At 42.9% G+C, this 17,328-nt stretch overlaps 1 long non-coding RNA gene across 1 annotated transcript in view; it reads right to left on the reverse strand.

Annotated features, from left to right (window-relative positions):
• The window catches only part of LOC140480520 (uncharacterized), a 71,501-nt gene that overhangs the window by 43,240 nt on the left and 10,933 nt on the right, over positions 1-17,328 (reverse strand). The window lies entirely within an intron of this gene.

The following is a 17,328-nucleotide window of genomic DNA, read 5'->3' on the forward strand; positions in this document are numbered from 1 at the left end:
CTGTTTCCCACTCTCTTCATTCCATGCCCATTAACATGTCCTAAAGCCTGCTGTTTAGCTGGAAGCTGCCCCTGGTTTGCAATGTGCCAGGTGAGTTGGGATAGGATCCAAGGAGACAGCCGGCCTTGGCCTACTCAGGTAGGTCAAGTGCAGTTGGAGAAGCATCACTTAAAGCTCTATCTTTCTAAGGACAGAGCAGCAAGTGCTTACCATGCAGTGAAGGAGGAAATTAACTCATAGAGTTGAAGCATTGTACAGCACAGAAACAGACCTCTGGGTCCAACTTGTGCATGCCGACCTGATAGCCCAAACCAATCTAGTCCTATTTTCCAGCATTTGGCCCATATCCCTCCAAACCCTTCCTATTCATATATCCATCCAGATGCCTTTTAAATGTTGTAATTGTACCCACTTCCCCCACTTCCTCTGGCAGCTCATTCCATACACACACACTATCCTCTGCATGAAGAAATTGCCCCTTAGGTCTCTTTTACATCTTTCCCCTCTCACTGTAAACCTCTGCCCTCTAGTTCTGAACTCCCCACCCTGGAAAGTCTTGCTATTCACCCTATCTATCCCTGTCATGATTTTATGAACCTCTACAAGGTCACCCCTCAGCCTCCGAAACTCCAGGGAAAATGCCCCAGCCTATTCGGCCTCTCCCTATGCTCAAACCCTCCAACCCTCCAAGTCATTGGGTACATGCCTTTTTTTTTGCTGTTGGGTTTCTGAAACATTGAGGTTCTTGATTGGGTAGAGGTTAATTAGGAAGTGAAGTTAATTCCAAAGAGGTATGACTTTAATGAGATATAGACCTGTCTCTGTGGCGCAATTGACCTGTCTCTGTGGCGCAATTGGTCAGTGCGTTCGGCAGTTATCCGAAAGGTTGGTGGTTAGAAACCACCCAGGGATGGAGTGTTTGTTGTTATCGCTTCTACCGCTGTCTTGGCTGCGAAGGTGCGCATTTTTGTAAGAATAAGAGGGTGATTATGGTAGGGGATTTTAACTTGGAGAAAGTGAGGACTGCAGATGCTGGAGATCAGAGCTGAAAATGTGTTGCTGGAAAAGCACAGAAGGTCAGGCAGCATCCAAGGAGCAGGAGAATCGACGTTTCGGGCATGAGCCCTTCTTCAGGAATGAGGAAAGTGTGTCCAGCAGGCTAAGATAAAAGGTAGGGAGGAGGAACTTGGGGGAGGGGCGTTGGAAATGCGATAGGTGGAAGGAGGTTAAGGTGAGGGTGATAAGGTGAGGGCGATAGGCCGGAGTGGGGGTGGGGGTGGAGAGGTCAGGAAGAAGATTGCAGGTTAGGAAGGTGGTGCTGAGTTTGAGGGTTGGGACTGAGACAAGGTGGGGGGAGGGGAAATGAGGAAACTGGAGAAATCTGAGTTCATACCTAGTGGAATATGAGGCACTCTTCCTCCAGCCGTCGTGTTGCTATGGTCTGGTGATGGAGGAATCCAAGGACCAGCATGTGGGAGAGGGAGTTGAAGTGTTGAGCCACGGGGTGGTTGGGTTGGTTGGTCCGGGTGTCCCAGAGGTGTTCTCTGAAACGTTCTGCAAGTAGGTGGCCTGTCTCCCCAATATAGAGGAGGCCACATCAGGTGCAGCGGATGCAATAAATGATGTGTGTGGAGGTGCTGGTGAATTTGTGGTGAATATGGAAGGATCCCTTGGGGCCTTGGAGGGAAGTAAGGGGGGAGGTGTGGGCGCAAGTTTTGCAATTCTTGCAGTTGCAGGGAAGGTGCCGGGAGTAGAGGTTGGGTTGGTGGGGGATGTGGACCTGACGAGGGAGTCACGGAGGGAGTGGTCTTTTCGGAACGCTGATAGGGGAGGTTGATGGGGTGGTAGGTGAACCTTCATATACATTGTATGTCGTCATTTCCGCCCCCTCCAAACAGACCCCACCACCAGGGATATATTTCCCTCCCCTCCCCTATGAGCGTTCCGAAAAGACCACTCCCTCCGCGACTCCCTCGTCAAGTCCACACCCCCGACCAACCCAACCTCTACTCCCAGCACCTTCCCCTGCAACTGCAAGAATTGCAAAACTTGCGCCCACACCTCCCCCCCTTACTTCCCTCCAAGGCCCCAAGGGATCCTTCCATATCCACCACAAATTCACCTGCACCTCCACACACATCATTTACTGCATCTGCTGAACCTGATGTGGCCTCCTCTATTATTGGGGAGACAGGCCACCTACTTGCGGAACGTTTCAGAGAACACCTCTGGGGCACCCGGACCAACCAACCCAACCACCCCGTGGCTCAACACCTCAACTCCCCCTCCCACTCCACCAAGGACATGCAGGCCCTTGGACTCCTCCATCACCAGACCATAGCAACACGACGGCTGGAGGAAGAGTGCCTTATCTTCTGCCTAGGAACCTTTCAACCACAGGGGATGAACTCTGATTTCTCCAGTTTCCTCATTTCCCCTCCCCCCACCTTGTCTCAGACCCAACCATCGAACTCAGCACCACCTTTATAACCTGCAAACTTCTTCCTGACCTCTTCGCCCCCACCCCCACTCCGGCCTATCACCCTCACCTTATCACCCTGAGCTTAACCTCCTTCCACCTATCGCATTTCCAATGCCCCTCCCCCAAGTCCCTCCTCCCTACCTTTTATCTTAGCCTACTTGGCACACTTTCCTTATTCCTGAAGAAGGGCTCATGCCCAAAATGTCGATTCTTCTGCTCCTTGGATGCTGCCTGACCTGCTGTGCTTTTCCAGCAACACATTTTCAGCAAGGGATTTTAACTTTCCAAACATCAACTGGGATGCCATAATGTTAAAGGTTTAGGTGGAGAGGAATTTCTTAAGTGTGTACAAGACATGTTTCTGATTCAGTATATGGACATACCTACTAGAGAAGGTGCAAATCTTGACCTACTCTTGGGAAATAAGGCAGGGCAGGTGACTGAGGTATCAGTGGGGGAGCACTTTGGGGCCAGTGACTATAATTCTATTCGTTTTAAAATAGTGATGGAAAAGGATAGACCAGATCTAAAAGTTGAAGTTCTAAATTGGAGAAAGGCCAACTTTGACGGTATTAGGCAAGAACTTTCGAAAGCTGACTGGCGGCAGATGTTTGCAGGTAAAGGGACGGCTGGAAAATGGGAAGCCTTCAGAAATGCGATAACAAGAGTCCGGAGAAATTATATTCCTGTCAGGGTGAAAGGGAAGGCTGGTAGGAATAGGGAATGCTGGATGACTAAAGAAATTGAGGGTTTGGTTAAGCAAAAGACAGAAGCATATGTCAGGTATAGACAGGATAGATCGAGTGAATCCTTAGAAGAGTATAAAGAAAGTAGGAGTATACTTAAGAGAGAAATCAGGAGGGCAAAACGGGTACATGAGATAGCTTTGGCAAATAGAATTAAGGAGAATCCAAAGGGGTTTTACAAATATATTAAGGACAAAAGGGTAACTAGGGAGAGAATAGGGCCCCTCAAGGATCAGCAAGGTGGCCTTTGTGTGGAGCCACAGAAATTGGGGGAGATACTAAATGAGTATTTCGCATCAGTATTTACTGTGGAAAAGGATATGGAAGATATAGACTGTAGGGAAATAAATGGTGACATCTTGCAAAATGTCCAGATTACAGAGGTGGAAGTGCTGGATGTCTTGAAACAGTTAAAGATGGATAAATTCCCAGGACCTTATCAGGTGTACCCGAGATCTCTGTGGGAAGCTAGAGAAGTGATTGCTGTGCCTCTTGCGGACATATTCGTATCATCGATAGTCACAGGTGAGGTGCCGGAAAACTGGAGGTTGGCAAACGTTGTGCCACTCTTTAAGAAGGGCGGTAAGGACAAGCCAGGGAACTATAGACCAGTGAGCCTGACCTCGGTGGTGGGCAAGTTGTTGGAGGGAATCCTGAGGGACAGGATGTATATGTATTTGGAAAGGCAAGGACTGATTTGGGATAGTCAGTATAGCTTTGTGCGTGGGAAATCATGTCTCACAAACTTGATTGAGTTTTTTGAAGAAGTAACAAAGAAGATTGATGAGGGCAGAGCAGTAGATGTGATCTATATGGACTTCAGTAAAGCATTTGACAAGGTTCCTCATGGGAGACTGATTATCAAGGTTAGATCATACGGAATACAGGGAGAACTAGCCATTTGGATACAGACCTGGCTCAAAGGTAGAAGACAGAGGGTGGTGGTGGAGGGTTGTTTTTCAGACTGGAGGCCTGTGACCAGTGGAGTGCCACAAAGATCGGTGCTGGGCCCTCTACTTTTTGTCATTTACATAAATGATTTGGATGTGAGCATAAGAGGTACAATTAGTAAGTTTGCAGATGACACCAAAATTGGAGGTGTAGTGGACAGCGAAGAGGGTTACCTCAGATTACAACAGGATCTTGACCAGATGGGCCAATGGGCTGAGAAGTGGCAGATGGAGTTTAATTCAGATAAATGCGAGGTGCTGCATTTTGGGAAAGCAAATCTTAGCAGGACTTATACACTCAATGGTAAGGTCCTCGGGAGTGTTGCTGAACAAAGAGACCTTGGAGTGCAGGTTCATAGCTCCTTGAAAGTGGAGTCTCAGGTAGATAGGATAGAGAAGAAGGCGTTTGGTATATTTTCCTTTATTGGTCAGAGTATTGAGTACAGGAGCTGGGAGGTCAAGTAGCGGTTGTATAGGACATTGGTTAGGCCACTGTTGGAATATTGCATGCAATTCTGGTCTCCTTCCTATCAGAAAGATGTTGTGAAACTTGAAAGGGTTCAGAAAAGATTTACAAGGATGTTGCCAGGATTGGAGGATCTGAGCTACAGGGAGAGGCTGAACAGGCTGGGGCTGCTTTCCCTGGAGCGTCGGAGGCTGAGGGGTGACCTTATGGCAGTTTACAAAATTGTGAGGGGCATGGATAGGATAAATAGGCAAAGTCTTTTCCCTGGGGTTGGGGAGTTCAGAACTAGAGGGCATAGGTTTAGGGTGAGAGGGGAAAGATATAAAAGACTCCTCAGGGGCAACTTTTTCACGCAGAGGGTGGTACGTGTCTGGAGTGAGCTGCCAGAGGATGTGGTGGAGGCTGGTACAATTGCAACATTTAAGAGGCATTTGGATGGGTATATGAATAGGAATGGTTTGGAGGGATGTGGGCCGGGTGCTGGGAGGTGGGACTAGATTGGGTTGGGATACCTGGTCGGCATGGACGGGTTGGACCGAAGGGTCTGTTTCCATGCTGGACATCTCTATGACTCTAAATACAGACAGATAGGCCTCTCGCCACCTGCTGGTGACTTGGCCAACCTGCTACCTGAAGGGGTAGAAGTTCACACTGCAGTTTGTCTTGATGGTGAGGATGTGACATTTTTTGACCTCTCGCCCAATTAAGCTCACCGCCTGTCAGTATTCATTCCAGACTGTAAAGATCTAGCTATAGTTTGTAGGTGGTATTGCCTGCCATGTGTCTCAACTCTGAATGATATTACTGCACATGGAACCTAGGCACAACTTCTATGATGTAAAACGTGCTGATGTTAATGGCTTAGCCTAATGTGAATAATCACAACTCATTGTGAGAGTGGATACAAAGCCTGATTGTTCCATCACAGATATTGTTTTAGGACATGCGTGAGCACAAAAATAGTTTTTAAAACATTTTTGGATTGCTTCCAATGTCCCCTTTAATGGTTCTCTCTTAGAACACAATATGGGAACTGTTGGGGAGATGGAGATTGAGATTTGTGAATGTCCTGGCTCATAGAGAATGTCTAGAAACATTAGGATGCAGGTAGCTTCAGTCTTATTGAGTGTTACTGTTGCCAATGATATCAATGGAATGGAAAGTGGAGAAAATTGTCAAAAATATATTTTATCTACTTGGTTAGCATTTATTACATGCACCTCAGTTGAGGATTTTGGATAATTACAACTATCCTCATGGTCTTTTCAAATGTTATTTTGTGATCAGATTTAAATAAAAGAACGTTGAGGACCAAACCAAGGTGCCTGACAAGATTTTTCAAACCTCTTCTTAAATAATGTGTTGCAATATATTTTCTTTATCTTCCTTTAACCATTCCACTTCCCAAACTTAGTAATAGGCCCATGGGATTCTGTGTTATAAGGAAATAACTTTTACAGAATGCCTTAATCTGTCTCTCAACAATGCTCCAAAATACATCATGCGTAATAAATACTTTGAATTGCAGTCACTGTTGTGAGGATGAACAGCAAGAACCCACAAAACCAACAATGAGATCAAAAGAAGGAAAGAAGGACTTAGTTGTGTAGTAACTGCAACAATCTCAGGATGTCCAATGTACTTTATAGTCAACAAAGTACTTTTGAAATCCAATCACTTCTGTAAGGTTTCACAAAAACCAATGGAAGAAAACATCATTGATCCAGTATTAGTAATACTGATTGAAGAATAAATATTTTCCAGAATTCTCCTACTCTTTTTCAAATATTACCATGGGATCTTTTATCTCCACCTCAGTTTAATGCCTCAGTTGAGTCTTGGTACATCTGATAATAGTACATCCTTCAGGAATGCATTGTAATGTCAGCTTAATTTATGTTCTCCAACTTATGGAGTGGACTTGAATATTCAGACACAGAGGGGTGAGTTCTCCATAAGACCTACGACATCGGAACACACATTAGGCCATTCGACCCATCAAGTCTGGTCTGCCATTCAATCTTGGCTGATAGGTTTTTCAACCCAATTTTCCCTCTTTCTCCCCATAACCCTTGATCCCCTTGGCAATCAAGAATCTATCTATCTCTGTTTTAAATATACTCAATGACCTGGTCTACACAGCCTTTGTCACAATGAATTCCACAGATTTGCCATTCTCTGGCGAAAGAAGTTTCTCCTTATCTTAGGTTCTAAAGGGTCTTCCCTTTACTCTCAGACTGTGCCCTCGGGTCTTCATCTCTCCTGCTAATGGAAACATCTTCCCAACATCCACTCTGTCCAGGCTGTTCAGTATTCTGTAACTTTCATTCAGATCCTCCCTCTTCCTTCTAAACTCCATTGACTATAGACCCAGAGTTCTCAAACTTTCCTACATGTTAAGCCTTTTATTCCTGAGATCATTCACGCTCCAGGGTCAATAAATCCTTCCTGAGGTATGGGGCCCAAAATTGCTCGCAATACTCCAAATGTGATCTGACCAGAGCCTTATAAAGCCTCAGAAGCGTATCCCTGCTTTTATGTTCTAGTCCTCTCGAGATGAATGACAACATTGTATTTGCTTTCCTAATTATCAACTCCAACCTACAAGTTTACTTTAACAGAAACCTGAATTAGGATTCCCAAGTCCCTTTGCACTTCATGTTTCTGTATTTTCTCCCTATTTAGAAAATAGTCCATGCTCTGTTCTTCCTATTAAAGTGCATGACCTCACATTTTCCCAAATTGTATTCCATCTGCCACTTTTTTGCCCACTCTCCTAACCTATCTAAATCCTTCTGCAGCCTCTTGTCTCCTCAATATTACCTGTCCCGCCACCTATCTTTATATCAGCTGCAAACTTAGCCAGAATTCCCTCAGTTCCTTCATCCATATCATTAATGTATAAAACAAAAAGTTGTGGAACTCCACTATGCACCAGCTTCCATCCTGAGAAGATCCCTTTTATCCCCACTCTCTGCTTTCTGCCAGACATTCAAGCTTCTATGCATGCTAGCACTTGCCTCTAACACCATGGGCCCTTGTCTTAATCAGCAGCCTCCTGTCCGGCACATTATCAAAGGCCTTCATGAAGTCGAGATAGACAACAGCTATTGGCTCTCCTTGGTCTAAACTGCTCATTAACATCTCAAAGAATTCTAACAGATTTGCCAGGCATGACCTCCTCTTGATGAAACCGTGCTGGCTTTGCCCTATTTTACCATACAATTCCAAGTATTCAGAAATCTCATCCTTCACAATGGACTCCAAATTCTTATCAAGGACTGAGGTCAGGCTAATCAGCCTATAATTTCCCATCTTTTGCCTTTCTCCCTTCTTAAACAGGGGGGTAACATTAGTGATTTTCCAGTCCTTTGAGACCCTCTCTGACTCCAGTGATACCTGAAAGTTAACTACTAGTGCCTCCACTATCTCTTCAGCTACTTCCCTCAGAACTCTAGGTTGTAGCTCATCCAGTCCAGGCAATTTATCCACTTTCAGACCTTCCAGTTTTTCTAGCAACTTCTCCTTGGTGATGGCCAGCGTATTTATCTCTGCTCCCCCAACTCTCTTGAATGTTTGGGATATTACTCATGTCTTTCACCGCGAAGACTGACGCAAAGTATTTATTCAGTTCCTCTGCCATTTCTTTGTTCCCTGTTACTACTTCCCCAGCATCACTTTCCAAAGGCCCAATGTCGACTTTTGCCTCTCTTTGCCCTTTATATATTGAAAGAAACTCTTGCAATGTTTCCTAATGTTAACAGCCAGCTTACCCTCATATTTAATCTTCTTCCTCCTTATTTCTTTCTTCGCTGACCTATGTTGGTCTTTGTAGGATCCCAATCCTCTGGCTTCCCACTGCCCTTCACCACATTATATGCTTCCATATACTCCTATCACTGATCCAAGGCTGTCAATTTATAAACTAGTTAATTTGATAATAATAGTTTTGAGAAAAATCTTTGTCAAGATGTTATGAGAATTCCTTTTTGCCTTTGAGACATTTAGTGTCTACCTGAATAAATAGAAAAGGCAAATGGCATTCCATTCATAACTAAGACAAAGTTATGCCATTTGATTTTACTCTTTCCCAGTTTTGGAGCTTTTCTTCTCTTGTCAAAAATTCTATCAACATTTGCACAATTTTCAAACTTGTCTCTTTGTAAGCCTGCATTCCCCAGGCCTCTTCTTTCCCGATCTCTATTCCTTAGTCTCCCTTTCTCCTATTCTCCAGTGTCTTGAAACCTTCCGTTATCCTATATTCCGCAGTCCATTCCCAATGCCCACTTACCTTTTTCCCCGATAATCACAGAGAAAATCACTTCCTCTTTTTCTAAGTTTCTCCCAGCTCCGTCTCTTCCCAGTGCCAACACTTCCCAGTCTCCTCACTTCCCTTCTAGAGCAGCCGTATTTCCCAGTTACCCCTATCCCTAACTCCACTTTTCACCCACCCTCTTCTCCTTACCCCATTCCTCAATATTTCTCTCTACTTTAGCCCCTAGTGCTATTTGTATTTTTCCTTGTATTGGCTTGTGGACCACCAAGGGGATAAGGGCTGCTGTAAACCAAGGACTGGGAAAGGAGTTTCTGACTTTTAAAAATGAGTTCTTGCATTTGTTAGAAGCTGTTGCATCTAATCAGTTACTGAAAGATTAATTAGTAAGTATGTTAAATGCCCGGGGTCTGCAGTTAAATAAAAGAAAACTGAAAAAACTTGGAAACAATAGGATGCTTGAGATCAGAAGGATTTCGGAAGCAAAAGGAAGACCCCACTGAATCCTCTTATACTGTGCTATTGAACTGTTTCCTGCAGCACCATTTCCTCAATACATAACATCCATGTTTGTTTGGCTGTATTGGGATTTAAGAAGGAGTCAGAGTTTCAGCTTGTGGTGTTAAATGTTAATTTTATAGAATGTGGGCATCTCTGGTTAGGCCAGCAGTTATTGAGCTTTCCAAATTGCCCAAATGGTCCTGTAGTCACATGTTGATCAAACTGAGTAAGAGTTGGATGGATTTTTACAACATCACCAAAAGGCTAACCCTTTTAATTCCAGTGGCATTCATATTCCCATCTCCAGAGCAGTAACCCGAGCTTCTGGATTGCTAATCCAGGGATATGTGCACCATACTGCCTGTCCCATTTGTTTATAACTTATAGTTTTGTTTGTCCATGTTTAAAATTGATTTCTTGGTAATAAATAATATTTTCTTGTTAAATATAAAAACCTGGTCGTTTTTTTTCTGTAATCCTGGGTTCATCAGATAAAAACTGGGGACTTTGAGTATTTTAAAATCTTTTGTGATAATCTGGGAGTGATGGGGCTTGAGTGTCAGCACACTTCCCCAAGTGGATCATGATATTTCATGACACTGGCATTCCAAAGCTGACTTAATTGGTCAAGGGTGGAATCTGAACATGTCGAAGGGACACGTCTCATATTTGTCTAAATGATTCTGTTTTACCTCGAATTGTTTCAGTCTGTGTCCAGCCCTCTGCCTGTATGCTATATACCATCATGCCCATAAGGAGGTGCCAGGGATTGATGTCTGCATTGAGAACCTGCTGCAGCATGTAGAGGAATAAGGTGTAAATGGAGTAATGGGTCCAGCTGGCACTATTCCCCATATCTTCTAACATCCCTATTCATTCCCTGGCCTCTGTATCCAAAGGTGTTGGTGTGAATGAGTTGATCAGCAATATTTGGGACAGGGAGGAGCATGTCAAATGGATAGCCAGGGATTCGGGACTCATCAGGCTAGTGTCCTGTACAGTGTATGGGTCTATGTGTAATGATGTCTCCCTTTACACTGTTGGGTCTTGCAGCCTCGTTTTCAGGTTGAGCTGCCTAATCCGCCCACTCTGTGTGTGGTCACTGTTGCTTTATTTTCCCATTGTATACTTTCAATTTCCAACATGGTGGAAGGAGAAGTGTTCTTCAGCCAGTAGCTTCCAGGCTCCATCTCTGTGTATTGGTGAAGTTTGCAAAATACATGTTCCTTTACTGATTGCCTTTGCTCTGAATTCATGATCTTCGACCTCCCCATCCAATCCTTCAACATGAGGTTCTGTCTGTGACCTTTCTCCCAACCCCCTCCCTGAGGGTCTGGCATATGAAGTGACCATTTCAGGTGTGATCATACATTGTTCCTGCCCCTTGAAGTTAAGATGCTCCTTATCATCGATGAATCCTTCTTCTGGATGACCTATTTCCCAGCCATGCTTTACCAGGTCCCACCCTTACCATTGTCTCCATGCACAAGTGTTATCCCCCTTTCCCTCAGCTCCCAGTCCAATGACTAGGTTGCCATGTCTCCTCGCAGCAGTAACTCCCTTCATTCCCCCTTGTCCCCTGCACCACCTTAGCTTCTGTGGGTGGACTTGATGGACTGACCATGGACTGGCTACATTGAGGGACTGAGCAGACAGTCCTGATGAGAAGTGCTCAGGCCTGTGACTGATGTCGGCACATCTCCCCGACAATGTTGGCCCTGCTCCTTTGATTTCCCACAATGGAGCCCACAGAACTGACTGAACCCACTCCCCAAACTGCAGAGGCAGAGAGCCCCTGCCCAACAGCAACCTGACCGGGTGTCTGACTGTGGCCACTCCACTGGACAGATATGGGAGGCTGCCCTTGACCTCCTGTGTCAGGGCCCTTTTCATGGACTTTGGTGCAGATTACTCTCGTGAGACTTAGAGGCATAGCTGCTGCTTACTGCACACGCTGTATGCTTCCCTTTAATCTCTGGCACATGATACAGGTGCAAGAGTGACGTAACACACTGCTGTACAGCAAGATATACAGCCCCATCAGTGAGGATTGCTGAACAGCAAGAGAAGCTGCCTGGTTGAGTGACTGTACAAGGCAGGGCAGGGAAGGTGTGAACATGTAGGCAGGTGTTCAGTCAGTGTGCGCTAAGAGAGGAATGGAGAAGCCCCAAGATAGAGTTTGGTTTAATCATGACACGTGTCTCTGTCGATGTTCTCTGTAAGCAGTATTGCTGCAAGGTCATTGGGAGGATCACTGAGCAATGATCATTGATCACTGTGCCAATGTATTGGTTTCCGCATATGGAAATCATGCCATGCACAGATCTCAGAGGTCTACACAGCATAAAACTCCTTTAATAGCAACTTTGATGCCTGACCCTGCATGCAAAGTGCCCTTACAGCAGCCTTTAAGTGCTAATTGCACCTTACAATGCACATCTGGGATTCCTGAGTGGTCTGCAATTAGATCAGAGAGGTGCCGTGATGGCAGTGAACAGTTTGCAGGTGTTAGATGCAATGTTTATGGGCAAGGGATGCGTGTAGCTGTTGCCCATGGATCATGCCTTGAGATACTGTTTGGTGCTGAATAACTTAGAGGTTGGTTGCAGCCAGGAGGGAGCTGAGGTCATTAGGTACCACATGGACTTCCATATTGTGATTTCTTGATGTCTAACTTGTTAGGTACATTTAGTAAGAAAGGAAGTGGAATTTTAATGAGGATAGTTGCAGTGTTAATAAGGCATTTAACAAGCTATAACCCCTCTTAATTGACAACTGATTGTGGCCTAGCAAGAAGCTCACCTCACTGCTCAGCAAAAGCAGAAGAGATGCAATGGGATATTCCCAAAACTGAGAAAGGTCTCGCTGGAGTTCTCATCCAATTCTGCCACAAAGCTTGTTGCAACCCATTACACTTACATCCCAAGAGGCTACCTCCCTTAGCACCATGCATCCTGTTGCAAGAAAGATAAATACTTTTACTGCAGTTACTTTATATTTATGAGTTTCTTCTGTTAAAAATATTACTTTTACATGTGAATTTTCTGCAGGTGAGGCAAATACAATATGGTAGCTAGAGCCAGTTTTGAAACATTTTTGGATTGTTTTCAGTACTTAAGATTTCCTTGTTGTTAATTATTCTCAATGTGATCTATGTTATATTGTTGGTGTGTTCACCATTCCCTGAATTTCAATATGAATAATGATTTGGGAAGAAAAGAATGCTTCTACTGGAAGCCAATCTTTAAATGGTGAGGAATTCCATTCTGTGATCCAAGTATAAATTGTTTTATTTTAATTTCCACCGACATACCTGTCACTGGAGAAACAGTTGTAGATCAAGGTTTAATTATCTACAAAACTTTAACATTTTAACATTTACCCTATTGAATAAGTATGGTGCCAATTATCCAGTTCATAAACTGGATGGTTTATTGTTCCAACTATGGCAGCACACCAACCATCAAACTGGTAAGAAGTTGTTATTAACATGTTTTCAATATGGCTGCAAGATCTTTAATACTCTGTTTTTATAGATAAATGTTCTTTGTCTAATTAGAATTTCAGTAGAAGGAGCTTTGGACCACATCCAATATTGCAGTATTTTACATCTGGATTCCAAACTAAATTAAACAAACAGAGTGGTTAAGTTAAAGATGATTTTTTTGTTCAAAGGAAGTTTAACCAGGAATATTCAATGTGTGCCTGTCATGTTCTGTGACTACACTAGCATGCTTTCATGTTTTATGCACAGAACACAAACAACGGTTTTTAGGATTGGAGTGATTTTTGTGTTCTCCAGGCATTAAATTCTGTCATTGAGCTCTTTCTGATTTATTGGTGTGGCATTGTATGTTCTGTAAGATTTAAGAACCTGCAGGAATTTAAAGTGGCAACTGCAACAAATAAATCATTCTGCCAAAAAATAACAATTTTCAAATCCTAACATGTCAAAGAGGACAACCACAAGACACAGTCTTTCTAGCTTTGTAGATGCAGAAGTTGATACAGTGGTGTTGCTGAAGGGATGCTATCGTTTGAACCGAAAGAATGAGGGCCCCCAGGAGAATTCAGTGGTGAGTGGAAAAGGAGGCTAGGCAGATTGTGCCAATTCTACCATTTCATCCACTCATGCTCAGAAACATTTTAATAAGAGTCAGGTCAGTTACACTTTCCATGAATGGCTGTGGTAAATATATCACCTGGTTGCATTGTCTTCCTCTCATAGCAGACTACCATCAATGCTTATGTTGCAGTTGGAGCCTGTTATGTCTCCAGACATTAATCTCAAGTATTATTGAAACATACAACACAGGAACCAAATGAATTAGTTAATTTTATTCGCCTCAATCATTTCCTGTGAAGATTTCAAAGTATATGACAGGCTGGCTTTCATGTAATGATGTAATGCAGGTGAAATTCCAATTGAATGTTACTCATCGATGGATTTTACTAGAAAATAGATAGATTAATCCCTAACAAGGGGTTAGCATTCATTAAAAACAACTATGAACACATTTTCCACTACAATCAAGCTGAGTAGAATTGAATTTACCAGGAATAACAAGATAAAAGGTTCATTCAAAAATATCCAATTGTTCTGTTCACAACTAATTACAGTATTCAGGTAAAGTTGTCTGTTTAAGATATATCCTATGGACTATTACAAGCCGAAGATCTGGTTTACTAGAAAATTCAGTCTTCTATTTGTAAGATTAATAAGCTGCTCAAATAATTACCATAAAACATGTATGAAATGTTTAATTACTGAAAAATGTTAATTTCATTTGAAACAAAAGGAAGACAGTAACTAATTATCAAATCACAGTCAGAGGCCATCATTGTCTCCAGTCAGTGCTGTTCTCCTGGCTAACATTTTCCTTAATTAATCAATAAAATAATATTTGGGCACATACTCATTGTTATTTGTAGGTCATTGCTTTGCTGCTGTGATTGCCTATATTGCATCAGTAATTCTGCCTAAAGAATATAACATTGGGCAGTGGTAGGTTTTGATATGTCCTGAGGTCATGAAAAGTACTCTATAAATAAAGGCAAGCTTTACTCTTCACAAGTAATCCTGACTAAGCTCAAGCACCTGTATGTTTCCTGCACCTTTAATATTCTGCTTTTAACATAATTTGTAGACTGAGATTCTGTGCTCTGCACTCAGCTGTTTTTGATTTTCCATTCATTCCAGACAATGGTCACAGTGCCACAGACTGGTGAGCAGGTAAGCAAAAGCCAGTAAGAATGGTGGATTTCCCTTACTTAAAAAAAAAACGAACCTGGAAAGGAATCCGATGGGTTTGTACAACAAGTGACCATTTTTCATGTCATCATTAAAAGTAATTTTCTTTCTCTAAAATTCTGGAGTTTTACTCATTGAACTCAAATTTCACCATCTGCCATAGTAGGATTGAAATCCACATTTCCCAGACCCTGGTCATGGATCCCTGGATTACGAGGCTAGGGACACTACCATCTGCCCACCCCCTGCCACTCTCAGCAGCATTGCTTTTATTTTCCAGCAGCATTACTTTTCGATTCCAGCAATGCTTAATATCGACCAGGGGATCACAGCTTTATACAAACCCAGATTTAATCATTTTCTGTAAACATGGGGTTTTCTTTACTGGAGCACAGTAAGCAATATTATGTGATAAATATTTCGGATATATCTTCAATGGCAGATATTCTGGAAAGCAGTATTAATGACCATGTCTCGTCTTTGTAACTGGGGATCCCATGGAACTGTCACTGTAATGACAGCAGGTGATTAGGACTATTGCAGACATTCATTTAAACCAAGCAACCACGCTGGAAGGGAAATGTTCATGACCTGGGGAGAAACCAACTTTTGATGATGTACATCAGTTGCACCTGAAGTCCTAATTCTATTGAACCATTTTTACTTTGCTTACTCAGAGGGCAGACTTTACTCAGGATCAGGTGCTTCAGCCAGACCTGGAATGACTGCTGCAGGGGAAATTCCCGGACCTAGGTTAGTTGGGATAGTCAAGCAAGGAGGGGTTTGGCCGCCTTAGTGGAGTGAAGGGGTTCAAAGGTCAAGTGGGGAGGAAGCAAGGACACATCCTATCTTCCGGGAGGAGAGGCAGAGGACATCCCTGAAGATAACATCTTCCCTTCCTTTGTGCCCTTCTGAATTTTTATAAGAGGACCTGAATACTCTTGCCTGCCTGTCCATACTGACAATATTATGTCATAGATTAGGCAATGTTAGGGTAAATTGAGTTTTTAACAAGTAGACTTGACTCATACTTATTGACTTACTTTTGTGTGAAGGCTGCTATGTTTGGTGCCTGCCTAAACCCCTGTATTATGGGCCTGAACACAGGTTGGAAGGTGGAGGATTGGTGTCTTCCAAATGCTGTATGGGGTTCCCCCCCCCCCCCCCAGACAAAACCATACTTATCAGGGGCACATTATACTCATCCCATAGTTTCTCAATTTAAAAGAAAGGAAAATGGACTGGCCTTGCTGATCCCATGACCGAGTTTCTGAGGGGTGGGGAGGAGCTGGTTACAGGTAGGGAGAGGTGGTGGAATAATTCTCCACCTTTTCTCATTTCTAAGTTGAACACAACAAGATATATGTTTATGAAGAAGTACTTTAACCCTTTTGGGTGCTGTGATTTTAAGGAGCAGACGCAAAAAGGTTTTCTTGTACATTTACATCAAAAAGGATAAATATCCTTTTTTTGCTAGATCAAAAATGTAAATACAGTAAGCATTCACTCCCAAAATATATACACATACAAAAAGAAAAGATGATTTCTAGAGATGTTACATGCACTTAGATTACTAAGACAATAACAGGAAACTGGTTCCTTCTTCATACTGTATTCCTTAAGATGGTATTTGAAAATGTTGCCTAAAGAATTCTGTCTTAGCTCCTTGAAGGTAAATTGTGTTTGGCAGTTTCTAGCTTTTCATTAAAGGTTGTGATTGAACCTCTGTAGTGAAGAGATTCACTATCTGAAATGTCAGTCTGTTCAAGGTAAGAACCATCTCTTTTCCTGAATGATCTCTCACTATATTAGAAGAATGAGAGGACCTCTCATAGAAACATATACAATTCTGATGAGACTGGATAGACTATATATGGGAAGAATGTTCCCGATGTTTGGGAATTCCAGAACTAGTGGTCACAGTCTAAGAATAAGGGGTAAGTCATTCGGGACTGAGATGAGGAAGAATTTCTTCATTTAGAGTTGTGAACCTGTGAAATTCTCTACTGCAGGAGGCTGTTGGATCCAGTGCATAAGATATAGTCAAGAGGGAGCTGGATGTGGCCCTTGTGGCTAAAGGGTTCAAGGGATATCGGGAGAGGACGGGAATTGGATACTGAAATTGCATGATCAGCTATGATTGTATTGAATGGTGATGCAAGCTGAAGGGCCGAATGGCCTTCTCTTGCACTTATTTTCTATATTTCTATATTTCCATCTGAGGCATTGATCCCAGACTGCAACGTTATGTAAATTTTGTGGGTTAATAAGGTAATGACTAACTCTCGATCCAATTTCAATCATGTGTTGACAGTATTGATGTATTCCGTTGTCCACACAAATTGAAGCTGATGTAATTGACATACAGTGGGGCCTGACTGTTATCTCATTGACATTCCAGTCATGATCACCTCACTGAATTACTTCATTTGAAATTCTCTCCAGGGAGTTGGAAAATCTATCAGCCATTTAAATAAAAGCATAAAACTGTCGATATTGTAAATCTGAAAGAAACTCCAAGAATGCTACAGACACTCAGCACATCTAGCAGCTGCTGTGAGGAGAGATACAGAGTTAATGTTTTCCATCCGATATGATGATTCTTCAGAATCAATGTTGAAGGCATGAAGGTTCAGATTAGATTAGATTAGATTCCCTA

This window comes from Chiloscyllium punctatum, chromosome 8 (assembly GCF_047496795.1).
Source record: "Chiloscyllium punctatum isolate Juve2018m chromosome 8, sChiPun1.3, whole genome shotgun sequence".
NCBI lineage: Eukaryota > Metazoa > Chordata > Chondrichthyes > Orectolobiformes > Hemiscylliidae > Chiloscyllium > Chiloscyllium punctatum.